Here is a 16,141-nt window from a genome sequence, read left to right on the forward strand (position 1 = left end):
AGTCATTTAAAAAAAGCATCTTCCAGCAAAGCTGGTGTGTTTAAGCTGAGTGGAAAATACACAAGCACACAGCATGCTGGCTCCGGCTGCAGACCCACCCTCATTCCTGGCCTCTGTGGGAGATTGTAATGGAGTTTTACTGTACATGAGTAAATGATTGCATTCAGTTTTAAATTTTGTTTCGTGATTTCTTTTCATTATACCGTAATTTATGTGGATGATCATTGATTATTTTCTAATGGTTTATTGGAGCCCTTTCTACTTTTTATGGGGCAGATCTGGCAATGTTCTTTGCTTTTTGTTTTTGTTTACTTGACCTATATGTAGCTGCTTTGAGTTTTTGTGGGAAAAAAAAAGAACTGGCTGTAGGACCAATAAACATGGTGGTAGTAAAAGACAGCCGTGAGTGAGATTATTTATGGTATTGATGTTCTGAGCTTTTTCAATCAATGGATTAGGTAAAATCTGTTTTTCAAATTCATCGTTCAAAGCAAGATGTGAATGTATCTCATGACTTTGAAAACTACGTAGATCAGGAATTGCTAGAAATACTCAGTTGGTCATACAGCATCTGTGGAGAGAGAATCAGAGTTGATGTTTCAGCTTCAAACTCTTTGTCCAGTTTGGGATGAGAGAAAATGAGTTTGTTTACAGTAAGGTAGCAGGTGTGGAATGGACGCGTAGAACAAAGGAAATATATCTGATAGGATAAAACCAAGGGGCTTAATAAAACTGTTAGAGGTTCATTGCCTATGCCATATGTTGCTAATAACACGACTGTGGGAAGTGGCAGTAGGCCAAGCTATTCTCATGGAGAGAGTAAAACAGAACCAGAGTCAGAAATGGCCAGTTTAGATGCAGATAGAAAGAAAGAGCAAGTTGTCTGAAGTTGGCTAATTCAATAATAAGATAATCCCTTTGCAAAGCATCCATGCTCAGTCTACGGGAGTGACCTTGAGCTTTCAGTTGCCTGCCACTTTAATTCTCCATTCCATTCCTATTCTGATCTATCCACCTGTGGTTTCTTGCACTGTTATGAGAACCAGTGAAGCCTTCCTTTCTGCCTGGACAGGTTACAGTCTTCCAGGCTAGTATTGTATTCCAGGATCAATTTAATTCTCAAGGGATTACATGCGTAGTCATTTCAATCATTTCTCATATGAAAACCCCTATACTCAAAAGTAGCGAATTTCCATTCCACTTCATTTTACTCAAGTATTCTTTCTTTATGTGAATTGTACCACTTTACTCCTAGCATGGTCTCTCCAAGGCCTGCACAAAGTTAAAAGACTGGAAATTTGTCTGTGACTTCAAACACAAAATGAATATCATGTAGAGTGTCCTGAAAATTTCAATTGAACTGGAACTGAATTTCAAAAGCAGACTACAATGAACATACATTACTCTATCATGCAATCAGTGCACATAACAGGTCATTAAATTTATTCCCTCTACTCGTGCTCTAAGACCTCTTTAGTAAAGACAATTTAGGCTTTGTTTTCCTAATTACTTGCTACACATGTGCCCTAACTTTTTTTTATGATTCGTGCACAGGGATGCTCAAGCTGCTCTGGATATATTAATACCTCTAGTGTCTCACTTTTTAATAAATATTCTGCTTTTGCTCCAAATAGTTTACTTACCATTCTATCTAAGCTTGAGCTGTGAATTCAGGCAGATTGAATCTTGTTCCTTCATCTACATTGTCTCGAACAATCAAAGGCCAAGCATCGATCATTGTAGTCTACCACACTGTCTTTGTAAATGTGCCAGCTGTGTAAATATTTTCCCCCATGCAATAATACAGGATAGGTTCTGCTACTTCCAGTAATGTTTTGTTTTGTGAGAAGACATAGATACTAATAGTGACTTTGGTGGTAGTACAAGACAGTCATGAGTGAGATTATTTATGGTATTGATATTCTGAGCTCTTTCAATCAATAGATTAGATAAAGGCTGTTTTTTCAACTTCATTGTTCAATGTGATTATATTGGAAAGGCCAGTATATATTTTGCATCCCTAACTGCCCTAATGATGATGGTAGTGAATCATTTTCTTGAACTATTTCAGTCCTCGGGTGAAGTCACACCATCAATATTTCCAAGGATGGCATTCCAGGAATGATGGAACAGTGATAGATTTTCAAATCAGGGGAATGAGTGATTTGGAGAAGATCCTGCAGGAAGCATTGTGCCCATGTACCTTCCACAGCAATCTCATGAGGTAAGAAAGATGCTGTTGCAATAGTTTAGGCAAGTGTATTTTCTATATTCTTCATACTTCAGCCACTTTATAAACTCCTGGAGTAATGAATGTTGGCAGCCTTAAATGGATTGTGTCAAGCTTCAGGAGTGTTACTGGAGTTGCACTCATCCCTAGAAGTGGAAAGTATTCTGTCACATTTTTTGATTAGTGTCTTGGAATTCATCACATGGAGTTTGGGGTAGTAGTGGGGCAAATCACTCAATGCAGAAGACTCAGATTCTGCTCTCCTTTTGTAGACATATAATTTATGTGGCAAATCCCGTCTGAACTTTTGGTCAATGTTATCTGATTGTCAGGCCTCAGCAATGTTAATACCAAGTAATGGACCATTCTGTTTTCTAATAATTAATGCATATATTGGAACATAAATCTGAATAGCAACCTCAATATTATTTCAAGGACTTTCCTGCCCAAGGCTAAGATTATTTTTACACCCATGCCTAACACTCCTTCTCTCATCCCTGTTACCCTTGATCCTGCGACCTGTAGATTGTGTAAGCCTGACCTTTTCTTTTCATATTCAATTCTTCTTACTGTAACCCTATCAAGTGTATTCATTAGAACGGGAGAAATAAAAGCAAGAGTAGCCCTGCCCTACTATTCAATATGATTACAGCTGATCTTGGCTGACCTCAATTTATGTTATGTGCCAGTTCCCCATAACCCTCAGTTCCTTAGCCTTTCAAATATTTAGCTATCTCTACCTGAAGTACTTCATTTGATCTGGCTTCCACCCCCCCTCGGGGGTGGATAATTCCAGAGGTGCACTAATCTCTTAGAGTAGAAATTTCTACACTCCTCAGTTTTAAGTTACCTACCCATTAACTTTTAACTTGTTTATGGCTGCATTGTGGGTGAAAACATCTCAACATCTACTCTGCAAAGCCCCCTTAAGAATGCATATGTTTGAAGGAGGTCATTTTATCACATTCCAATGAATGCAACTCTTTTGTTTCAGAAATTAGTCCAGTGAATCTCTGCATTCAACGTTACTATGTCCTTCTTTAGATAGGAGAATTGAAACTGTGCACCAGTTCTGGTGTGACCTCATCACACTATGTATAAAAGTAACAAAATCTCCCTATTCTTAAATACAGCCCCTTCACAATTAATTCTAATAATCTGTTTGCCTTCTTAATTACTTATTGTACTTATTGCTAGATTTTGGGATTACTGTAGTAGAACATCTAGATTCCTCTGAATGTTAATCATTACAGTCTCTCTCTCCTCTTGGTAATAATTCTCTTTTTAATTCCTTTTACCAAATGCATGACATCGTACTTCCTGACGTTAAACTCTACTTACCAGGTTTTCACCCAATCACTCTACTTACTTATATTCCTTTATCAAATCACAATGTCCTCATCACAACATCCCCTTCCACCTACTGAGTTTTCACCCAATGATTCTACTTATTTATATTCCGTTACCAAATCACAATGTCCTCATCCCCTTCCACCTACTGAGTTTTCACCCAATGATTCTACTTATTTATATTCCTTTATCAAATCACAATGTCCTCATCCCCTTCCACCTACTTTTGACTCATCAGCAAATTGGAAAAGCTTATATTTTCTTCCATCTTTCAGATCATTAATGTAGTTAATAAAAAAAAGTGAAGGCCATGAACCAGATTCTGGGAAACTCCCCTAGTTACATCATTCTATCCTGAAGAGGATGCTTTTATTTATCCTTTCTGCTTTTTTTTGTGTGACAGCCAGTTTTGAATCCATGCTAACATGCTGCCTTAAATACCCAGAACTCTTACTTTATATACCAGACTCTGTGTGGCGCTTTGTCAAATGCCTTTTGGAAATCTAAATATACTACATCTATAAGTCCACTTCTATTACTTCTTCCTGCCATATCCTCAAAGGATTTGAGCAAATTTGTCAAACATTATTTACTTTCATAGAACCGCATAGACTAGATTTGATTAGACTTCCCCTCTGCATCTTGCCAACAATAAATGTTAAACTAGGTGCATAAAATTCCCTGCCTTCTATCTTCTTCCATTTTTGATTAAGGGAGTCATATTGGCTGTTTTCCCATCTCTGGTAATGTCATTGAATTTAGTGAGTTCATAAAATTTTCCATCAACTGGTCCATCATCTCTGCAGTCACCTCCTTAAATCCATTGGTGCAGTAAATGGTTCTGAATGATTTGCTTATCCTTGACCTCATAAGTTTCAATAATACTGTCTTATTCCTAGTGAATAACAATTTTACAAGTTCCTCCATGTAATTTGAAATTAGTCTTTCTGCACCTTAAAAAGATTTGCAGTGTTCTCTTATGTAAAGACTGTTGCAAATGAATTGATTTAACATATCTGCCATTTCCTTTCTACTCTCCGTTCAGAAATCCAAGGAGGCAGTCCAACCAGTCTGCGAGTCAACCACAAGTAAGTGAAGGTGAAGAAGTATTGTCACTGAACTTGACCCTCCCAGCGAACAGTTGAAGGACAGTTTGCATGACGTCCAAATCACATTAGAGATGGAATCAACAGATGGTGAGTCATCAACAAAACACCCATAAAACAGGATACTATGCAGCAGAATTTTACACCTCATGTTCTTCATTATCACTTTAAATATTACAGCTGATTCCTTAATAATATTTCTTTTCTGCTTTCCTCCTCCATCTTCTGCACTGAATGGCTCATCTTTCATCTCAACTCCTCGTGTTCATTTTCCTCTGAATTCATTGTCCTCCTTTCCTCCTTAAGTCTCTGCATTCTAGTAAAATCATCCACTCCTGTCTTCACAGCCTTGTCATGAAACCTTTCAAAACCCCTTGTAATAATCAATATTAAGGTTGTGTTGCATTCTTCAACTCTTCACCTATTTTCTCTTCTCTAACCTCACCTCTTTTCATTTCTGCTTCCTGAAGAAGCAGAATTAAAAAGAATTGAGATAGCCTCCAACCTGATAGTATAAACATCAATTTCCCTTACTTCTGGTAAGCTCTTCTCGTTCCTGCCTTTTCTCTTTTACCAGTTGCTATTCTGGTTACCCTCTCACCCCTTTCCCCACCTACCCATCTCCTTCCTCTGGCTCCCCTCCTCTTTCCTTTTCTTCCATGATCCACAAACCACTCCTATCCAACTTTCCACCTATCACTTCCCAGCTTCTTGCTTCACTCCCTCTCCCCCACCCACCAGAACACCTATCTCACCTACACCTGGCAGCCTGTGTGCCGTCCCCTCTCCCCACCTTATTATTCTGGCTACTACTCCCTTCCTTTCTAGTCCCAACGAAGGGTCTCAGCCTAAAATATCAGTTACTTATTACACCCCCCCAATAGATGCTGCCTCACCTGCTGAATTCTTCCAGCATTTTATGTGTGTTGTTTAAGATTTCCAGCAACTGTTGAATTTTGTGTTTATTTAATGCTGGTCTGCCTCTCTCTCATATCTTAGTTCTCTTGACTCTGTTTTTATTTCTGTGGTACTCTTCCAGATCCAGTTAAAGAGCCGTGAGTCACACAGCACTGTACAGTAGAAGCAGGACCTTCTACCCACCTCATCTATGCGGATGCTCAGCCTGTCTATGCTAATCCCTCTTTTCTTTATTAATTCTATATCTTACCATTCCTGCTTATTCCTGCCTCTCCCCCTCCCCTCTTCTTCTGGGCTCTTACCTCTTCTCACCTGCCTATCACCTCCTGCTGGTGCCCTCCTCCTTCCCTGTCCTGTTTGGTCCACTCTGCTTTCCTGCCAGATTCCTTCCTCTCCAGCTCTTTTCTTTTCCCACTCATCTGGCCTCACTTATCACCTTCTAGCTATCCCTCTTCCAGTCCATTCTGGCATCTTCCCCCTTTCTTTCCAGCCCGAAAGATGGGTCTGGACCAGGAATGTTGCCTGCTTGTTCATTTCCATGGATGCTGGCTGGCCTACTAGGCTCCTCCAGCACTTTGTATGCATTCCTCTTAAACTGTGTTAGAGTTCTGGCCTCCAGCAGTCTCTGGCAGCTCATTCCACCTATTCTTTGCATGAAAATATAAAAGTTGCCCCTTAGATCTCGTTTAAACCTCTTTCATCTCACCATAAGCTATACCAACCTGAATATATTTGTCAAGACAAACTAATGGAGACAAGAATGTACTGTCACTGAATGTGACACTCCCAGTCTAGAGCTGAAGGACAGCTTGCATAATGTAACATCAGAGGTGGGATGAGCACAGAGTGAATCATCAAAGTAACACCTAGAAAACAGGGAGGAAGCTGGAGCATGGAAGGGAAACCCATGTAGTCACAGAGAGAATACGTCTGCACACAGAGCACCTGGAGGTCAGGACTGAACCATGATCACTAGAGTTATGAGGCAACAGCTACTAGCTGCTCTCCTGTGTTGCCCTTGATAAGCTGTTTTAAATCAGGCATTGATTTGGCTGGATTAAACCTTGTTTCTCTCCTTCACTGAAGCTGTGTTGCCCCTTCTGACAATATGAAGAGCTTGTGTATTTCTTTTCTCATAAAGATTAAGACCAACCATTTGGCTTCCTTTCTGTTGTTCTCTCCCCTTTGTGCTTTCCCAGATCTTATATTCTCTCCTGGTCCCATTATTACATGCTTCTCTTGATTCCTTTCCCATCTTCTGCTTTGCCCTGAACAAGCTTATCTTGACCATGAGATCTACCTCTTTACACTCATGAGGTTGATCATACTATCTCCATTCCTGGCCTCACTATTAGATGATGTTGATACTGCCTCCCTCTTCTTGAAGAGGGAGGCAGTATCAACATCATCTAATAGTTTTCCCTGCTTTTAAATTCATCATCATCATTCTCACATAGAGACCCCTCCTCTTCTTTGTAAATGGCTTCTCCAACTCCAACCTCACATTCTTACCTTTGAAGCTCCCTGAATCCAGGCCCATTTGATCCTCAAATGCATATCCAAGACTCTTCTGGCTTGAGGTCTGCCTCATTACATGAACAAAATAACCCTAATCAGAGTCACGGTGACGTTCTTTGGAACCTCAACTGTCAATAGCTAACTTTCTTAATCTCTCTCAAATTATCTGCAGCTCTCATTGCTGTTAAGGTTCGGCACAGTAGTGTAGTGGTTAGCACGGTGCCTTAAAGTGCCAGCAGCGGGTTTAATTCCCACCGCTGACTGTAAGGAGTCTGTGCTTTCTCCCCATGACCAGGTGCTCCAGTTTCCTCCCACAGTCAAAAGACGTACTGGCTGGTAGGTTAATTGGTCATTGTAAACTGTCCCGAGATTAGGCTAAAGTTAAGGTTGCCGGGTGGCACAGCTCAAAAAGCCTGTCTGCACTGTATCTCAATAAATAAATAATATATATACAAAACTATCCTACTCCAAGGGTGGAGCTACTTCTGTTTGGCTCCATTAGTTATCCAACCCATAACCAATGCCTTCCCTCCAATTGGTGCAATAACCTCTGGGCTCTCCTAGACCCACCTTCCATTTATCATCTGTAGGGTATTCCTTGGCTTAAAGTCTGACTTCAAGTTCCACCTGTATGTTAATGACACTAAGCTCAATCACACAGTGAAACCTTCTTCAGGTTAGCCACAGCCTACCTCATATAAAATATTGGATGCACTAAAATTTCCTGTAACTGATTATGGAGACTAAAACCATTGTCTCTTAAATTGGACTTATATTCTTTGTAGTTTAGAAGAGAAGCACGATGGTCTTACTGGAATATGTAAGACCACGATAGGATAGGTGTTAGATGTTTCCACTAGTGGGAGAGACTGAAATGAATGGACATGGTCACAAGATAAGGGGGTGGTCACTTAAAACTGAAGTGCTTAGGATTTCAAATTTCAAAGTATTTTTTAATCGAAGTATGTATATGTCACCATTTTCTTGCAGGCATTCACAGTAGAACAAAGAAATACAATAGAATCAATTAAAAAACAACACACAAAGACTGACATGCAACCAATTGCAAAAGTAGAAAAGGGGTGCAAATACAAAAATAAATACATGTATAAATAACACTGAGAACAAGAGTTGTACAGTTCTTGAAAGTGTAGGATCAGTTCAGAGTTGAGGTGAGTGAAGTTACCACACTGGTTCAGGAGCCTGATGGCTGAAGGGTAATAACTGTTCCTGAATTTGATGGTGTGGGACCTAAGGTTCCTGCACCTCCTTCCCGATCACAGCAGTGAGGAGAGAGTATGGCCTGGATGGTGGGAGACCTTAAAGTTCAAAGTCAATTAATCATCAAAGTGCATATATGTCACCATATACATTTTCTTGTGTGTATTCACAGTAAAGACAAAGAAATACAATGGAATCAATGAAAAACTGCACACAGCAAGACAGGTAAACAGCCAATGTGCAAAAGACAACAAATGTGATAATAAATAAATTAATAATAAAAAAGTAAGAAATAATTTTCGCAATCATGAGATGAGAAACACTTGAAAGTAAGTTCATAGGTTGTGGGAACAGTCCAGAGGTGGGGCAAATGAAGTTGAGTGTAGCTTTCGCCTCTGGCTCAAGAGCCCCACGATTGAGGGGTAATAATGAATCCGGTAGTGTGGATCCTAAGGCTTCTGTACCTCCTTCCTGATGGCAGAAACAGGAAGAGAGCATAGCCTGAATGGTGGGGGTCCTTGATGATAGATGTTGCTTTCTTGGGGACTGTTTGAAGTCATTGACAATATTCCAACAATACTCATCATCCTCCCTACCCCAGCCAGACCCTTAATTTCCCCAACGGCACCATCAATGAAACATTCTACAATACAAACCTGCTAAATCTTTCTCTCTCTCTCTCCCCCCCTCTCTCTCTCTCTCTCTCTCTCTCTCTCTCTCTCCCCCTTTCTCTCTCTCTCCTCTCTTTCTCTCTCTCTCTCCCCCTTTCTCTCTCTCTCTATCTCTCTCTCCCTCTCTCTCTCTCTCTCTCCCCCTCTCTCTCTCTCTCTTTCTCTCTCAATCTCTCTCGCTCTATCTCTCTCTCTCTTCCCCCAACCCCCAGACCCAACACTTATCATTAAACTTACCTCTGACTGAGTTCCTTAATCATCCGTCCTTGTATTTCTTTCAGCCTTAGGTGTCAACTTTTGACAATTTTATGTTTGATAGCGTATTATGTTTGAGGTGCTAAATAAATGCAAGGTATTGTTGCAGTTGTTATGGTGTGACTGGGAAAGAATGCTGATATTTATAGAGGGACTTTGAAGGAACACTGATGGTGATGTGGACTAGGAAAGAATCACATGAGGATGGTAATGAGATCTGATGGTAATGGGAGTGATGAGGTTATAAGAAATTGACAGATTACTAATATTAGTATTAATGGGATCAGAGGTCAGCCAATGATTGTACAGATTAATGCTGGGAGATGTGCTAGGTGTAAGAGGGCATAAATATTGGTAGAAGTAAGGCACGGAGAGGAGTCTTTGTGCCAAAACTGTTCCCAATAGGAATAAATATCAAAACAGGAGTGATTATTAAATTTAGTACTGAAAGTTTATTAGGGTTCCATCCGAGCTCAGTAACAGTTATTAACCTTTTCCATTAACCGATGATACAAGCAGCCTAGGAGAGATCAGTGATGTAGCAGATGATGAAATAAGAAAGGATATCTGAAAGTGGTGAGACTTCATTATCAAACTGTAGGTTAATTTAATGTTTGTAATGACAGTGTAGAGGTTCCAATGCAATGGTGCTGGATCAGTAGTATTGTTTGGGGGAGAGGCGAGGGTGTGGGGGTGTTAGGCCTGATGGGCTTGCGGGACTTTCAAGAATATTTGTAACATTGATGATGGAATTGATGGTGAAAAAAGATCTTTGCAGATCTCAGTGTGAATGGGGAGGAACTGATGCTGATAATGAGACCTGTGAGTAATGCTGATAATGGTTTTATTGATCCTGTGATATAAAATTAATCCAATTCTTTCAACATGGAGGAAAATTACTAATAATAATGTTAGTGGAATTAGTAAGTGACTGTTGCTGTGGTGGTAGTATATGTACGAAGTACTGTTGACATCGGCTCCTTTAAGGGTTAAAACCACAACTTCAACTAAACTGATAGATAACACTGGCATCAAGAATTTTGAGGATGAAAATTGTAATTACATTGTTAAGGATGGAGCTGAAGGAGAAATCTTGCACGTTGATGGGACATAGAGAGAAAATGACAAAATCTAGACCGAGAGAGACGTTAAGTGTTCTTTGATAATCATTTCAGGTTGGGAAGGAATACTGTTCCAGATGGTGAGGAGAATGGAGTTGTGATGGAAGAGTTAGATTCCCGCCCTGCCCACAAACTGTTTTGGCCAAAGTCATCAATAGCTTTCTGTACGATCAATGCAATATTCCATTTTGATGACTGTGGTCTACCACATCTTTGACCACACTATTCTTTTCCATTATCTGTCTCCTGAAGTGATTTTTTCACGGTCCTGCATTTGTATTGTTTCGTTCATACCTGTCACGGTCACCATTATGACTTTTCTTGTAGTGCCCATTCTTCATGTCTTTGTGCATTTTGTGATCCTGCTCTTTGGCGATGTCACAGCTAGTAATGCACCACCAATTGGGGAACCATTGTTCACGATCTTTTAAATATGCCTTATATACTGAGGTATCAACACCCTTAGAGTATGCAAGGTGCAGTATGTTACCATAGCTTGATTATAAATACCAATGCAGTTTTGAGTTTTGATTCATTACAGTAAGCCAGTGTTTTCTGTGCTAAACGTGGCAAGTCCTGCGGTGGATGTGTGGTAGTGAATAGGTCTGAAAGGCATTTGAAAGCCAGGAAGAATGATTCCAGTGTTCAGGATACAGGAGCTGAAAGCATCTAAAGTCTGCATGGACCTACATTTCTGCTTGACTCTGCCTGCTTATTTTTTACCCAGGCAAAAATTTAATGTTCAGGTTTGAGGGAATTTATGGATTGACCATAGAATTTATAGGTTTTGAAGGAAGGAGGAATTTTACGGTAAGTATGCATTCATAGCAATTCCCAAAATACACTGCACATGTCCTTGGTTATCTCTTTATCTGTAAGGGAGAAAGAGAGAAAGAATGTGCAAAATCATAAATAGAGAAGGGTTATCCCATTAAAGATTCTTGGTGAGACAGCTGTCTTCCACATCATTTCCATTCCCTTCACATCTAAAATATTCTAACTGTTCATGATGACTCAAGGATTGCAACTTAAATTAACAACTTTCTATTTGTATTTGTTGGCACCATTTATATCAAACACCCTGCAAACAAATATAATAAGAACGTATGCTGGAGACAGAAATCTGAGCAGAGATTCATGTGTATCCAGAACAGCAGGCTATATGGGATTTAACCATCTTGGCTTTCTTAGCCATTTTTCAGGAGCAATAGATCAAACATATTGTATGACATGGTGAAACGTGTTTTCATGTGGTATGAATAACAGACAAGAGGCAATAGAGGGCTTTGCATTCGTCCTCTATGGTGATTAGACAGTCTCAGCCATGATACCCAAACCCCGACTTAAAAATCTCTGGGTCTAAAATGAACCTAAAATGCAGTATGATGTTTTTGTGCAGGACCTCCATTGCTGTTTGTGGCTTTTTTCCATGCACATATCAGTTTATGTATTTCTCTACGTTACTTTAGAGACTATATTCCAAAAGTACTTTATTGACTGTAAAGTATAAGTATTAAGGTTGTGTGGGGTGTTGTAAAATCACAAATGACTTAATTTTTCATTTCAAATGTATCGAGCTCAAAACATTTCCAATGTATTGAGCCTCTTTTATGTAAGCAATATTTCAAGTTTCAGGCAAGGTTTAGTAAGTAAATTTCCTCAGAGCAAATTCACACTCTGCCCCAGTGGCAGTGCACAGTCAAGGAATCAATGGGAAGAAAGGCCAACAAGTTCAGACTTACAGGCTTTTTCAGGAAGCCTTGATCAGGTAGCACTTACTATACGTAGGTAAAGGCAAGATTCAACCACAGAGTACCAGCAACCACCCCTCTCCAGCAAACTGCAGTGCATTGTCTTCGGCGACTGTCATCTCTACTTCCTAAACATTGACTTCTTCTCCCGTCAAACAGCTCTCTGAGACTGAACCAGACTGCTCACAATATTATAAACATCAGAGATTTTGAAGCTGCTGGATATCTTGAGCAACACACACATACAAAATGCTGGAGGAACTCAGTAAGTTAGGGGAATGAATAGTCAATATTTTGGGCCGAGACCATTCGTCAGGACTGGAAAGGAAGCAGGAATAAAAAGTGGGAGGAAAGGGGAAGAACTACATACTGACAGGCGACAGGTGAAACTGGGTGAGGGGGAAGGTGCGTGAGTGCGGGAAGGGAACTGAAGTAAGAAGCTGGGAGGGGAGAGGTGGAAGAGGTAAAGACCATAAGGCCATTAGGCACAGGAGCAGAATTAGGTCATTTGGCCCATCGAGTCTACTCCACCATTCAATTATGGTTGATCCTTTTTTTGCTCCTCAGCCCCACTTCCCAACCTTCTCCCTGTAACCTTTGATGCCATGTCCAATCAAGAACCTATCAAACTCTGCCTTAAGTACACCCAATGACCTGGCCTTCACAGCTGGCTGTGGTAATAAATTCCACAAATTTACTACCCTCTGGCTAAAGAAATTTCTCCGCATCTCTGTTTTAAATGGATGCCCCTCTGTCCTGAGGCTGAACGCCCTTGTCCTAGACTCCCCCATCATGGGAAACATCCTTTCCACATCCACTCTGTCCAGGCCTTTCAATATTCGAAGGGTTTCAATGAGATCCCCCCTCGTCCTTCTGAATTCCAGCGAGTACAGACCCAGAGCCATCAAACATTCCATATACGATAACCCTTTCATTCCCGGAACCGTCCTTGTGAATGCCCTCTGAACCCTCTCCAATGCCAGCACATCTTTTCTTAGATGAGGAGCCCAAAACCATTCACAATACTCAAGGTGAGGCATCACAAGTGCCTTATAAAGCCTCAGCATCACATCCTGCTCTTGCATTCTATACCTCTTGAAATGAATACTAACATTGCATTTGCTTTCCTCACCACCAGCTCAACCTGCAAGTTAACCTTCAGAGTGTTCTGCACAAGGATTCCCAAGACTCTTTGCATCTCAGATTTTTGGATTTTCTCCCCACTTAGAAAATAAAACACACATTTATTTCTACTACCAAAGTGCATGACCATGCATTTTCCAACATTGTATTTATTTGCCACCCTCTTGCCCCTTCTCCTGATCTGTCTAAGCCCTTCTGCAGCCTGCCTATTTCCTCCAGCAATCTTCATATCATCTGCAAACTTGGCAGCAAATTCATCTATTCCATCATCTAAATCATCATTATACAGCATTAGAAGAAGCAATCCCAACACTGATCCCTGCGTAACATCACTAGTCACTGACAGCTAACCAGAAAAGGATCCTTTTATTCCCACTCGTTGCCTCCTACCAGTCATCCAATGTTCTAACCATGCCAGTAACTTTCCTATAATACCATGGGCTCTTAAATTGGTAAGCAGTCTCATGTTTAGCACCTTGTTAAAGGCTTTCTGAAAGTACAAATATACAATCTGCATCCCCTTCATCTATCCTACTTATAATCTCCTCAAAGAATTCCAACAGGTTCGTCAGGCAAGATTTTACCTTAAGGAAACAATGTTAATTTTGTCCTATCTTGTCCTGTGTCACCAAGTACTCCATAACTTCATCCTTACCGATTGACTTCAACATCTTCCCAGCCACTGAGGTCAGGCTAACTGGTCTATAATTTCCTTTCTGCTGTCTTCATCTTTTCTTAAATAACAGAGTGACATTTGCAATTTTCCAGTCCTCTGGTACCATGCCAGAGTCCAATAATATTTGAAAGATCATTGCTAATGCCTCCACAATCTCTACCACAATCACTTTCAGAACCCTAGGGAGCGGTTCATCTAGTCCAGGTGACTTATGTACACTTAGCTCCTTCAGCAACTTCTCCCTTGTAATAGTAACTGCACTCACTTCTCCCCCCTCGCACCCTTCAACATCTGGCACACTTCTACTGCCTTCCACAGTGAAGACTGATGCAAAATTCTCACTTAGTTCATCTGCCATCTCCTTGTCCCCCATTATTATTTCTCTGGCCTCATTTTCTAGTGGTCCTATATCTACTTTCATCTCTCTTTTATTTTTTACATTCTTGTAAAATCTTTTACGATCCACTTTGATATTGTTTGCTTGCTTGCTTTCATATTTCATCATTTCCCTCCTAATGATTCTTTTAGTTGCTCTCTGTAGGGTACTAAAAGCTTCCCAAAACTCTGTTTTCCCACTAATTTTTGCTTTGTTGTATGCCCTCTCTTTTGTTTTTACACTAGCTTTGACTACCCTTGTCAGCCACAGTTGTTCTATTTTGCCATTTGAGTATTTCTTCATTTTTGAATGCATCTGTCCTGTACCTTCCTCATTTTTGCCAGAAACTCATGCCATTGCTGCTCTGCTGTCATCCCTGCCAACAGCTCCTTCCAATCTACTTTGGCCAACTCCTCTCTCACACCACTGTAATTTCCTTTACTCCACTGAAACACTGTTACATCAGAATTTATTTTCTGTGATATCTACTCTACTTTCTTCCATTTCTGGCCTCTTGAATAGCAACCTTCAACCACCAAGGACCTAAGATCTAGAATTCCTTCCCTGAACATTGCTACTTTTTCTCTCCTCTTCTAAAACTCAGCATTAAACCTATATATTTGACTAATCTGTCCTGACCCAATATTTTCTTGTAAGGTTGGGTATCATTATTTTTGTTCAATAACGCTCCTGTGAAGTACCTTGGGATGTTTTGTTAAGAATGAATACAAATACATTGTGGTTGTTATTGAAGGTGCTATAAATATTTAAAGTGATATTTTTAGTAGCTGCAGAGAGAACTCAACGAAACACAAGTTATATTGCCTAAATTATTTCTGGTCAAGAAAATTGTGTTAAATCTACTTAACAAAGTTGTAAGAATTATAAATTCATAGATGATTGAGGTACTTGGCATGGAAAAAGGTCCTTTGGCTTTATCTCACCATTATCTTAAGCAGAATATTATTCAAAAGATTCTGTTTATTATCAGAGAACGTATACAGTACACAACCTGAAATATTTAGTCTTCACAGACATCCACAAAAGACAGAAGAACCCCAAAAGAATGTATGACAGAAAAGCATTCAAACTCTAAAGCTCCCTCTTCCCCTCTCCTGCAGATGCAGCAGCAAGCATCAGTGCATCAAACTCCCCCTCCCCTCACCCATTTCAGCAAAAAATGCGTCAGTGCCCACCACCCACCAAGCAATAGCAAAGCACCAAAGAAGAGAACTTAATCTGCAGTCAACAGAAACAGTTGGACATGCCACAGACTCTCTCTCTCTCTCTCACAGAGAGACGCCACCCATTTCACAGTGAAAGGGGAGACCAACAGTCGCTGTTCCAATATTATAGTCTGCCGTGTCGCTTTCTATTCTGAGATCCTCCAACTTGAGAATCGACAGCAAACTCTTCTCATCATTGAGAGAAAAGAAGAGGGAGTGCGATTGCTTGACTACAGAGACCTCTGTCTGTACAACTGGCACAGCTAAATCCTGATGTTCCTTCTCCCACGTCGCCGTGGTCGGCAACAGCGGCCTGGAGTTGCCATCTTCCAAGCCGTGCCTGGAAAATATTGGAAAATGGTCGCCCAGCAAGTTCCAGGAGTCGAAACCCAACTGCCATTAAGAAAAGCCGCAGTTTGAGTGCTGTTGCAGATAGGACCTCGATAGAACCCCAGCCACCTTGAAAAGGGGGAGAAAGGATAGTAAAGAGAGGAATTAAAGATGTCTCCACAGATGAGCTTGAAGAGGCAGCCACCTGGTGCCATCTTAACTCCATTTTCAGGGATTCTGGGTTGTCAT

Source organism: Mobula birostris, chromosome 11, assembly GCF_030028105.1.
Source record: "Mobula birostris isolate sMobBir1 chromosome 11, sMobBir1.hap1, whole genome shotgun sequence".
Classification (NCBI taxonomy): Eukaryota; Metazoa; Chordata; class Chondrichthyes; order Myliobatiformes; family Myliobatidae; genus Mobula; species Mobula birostris.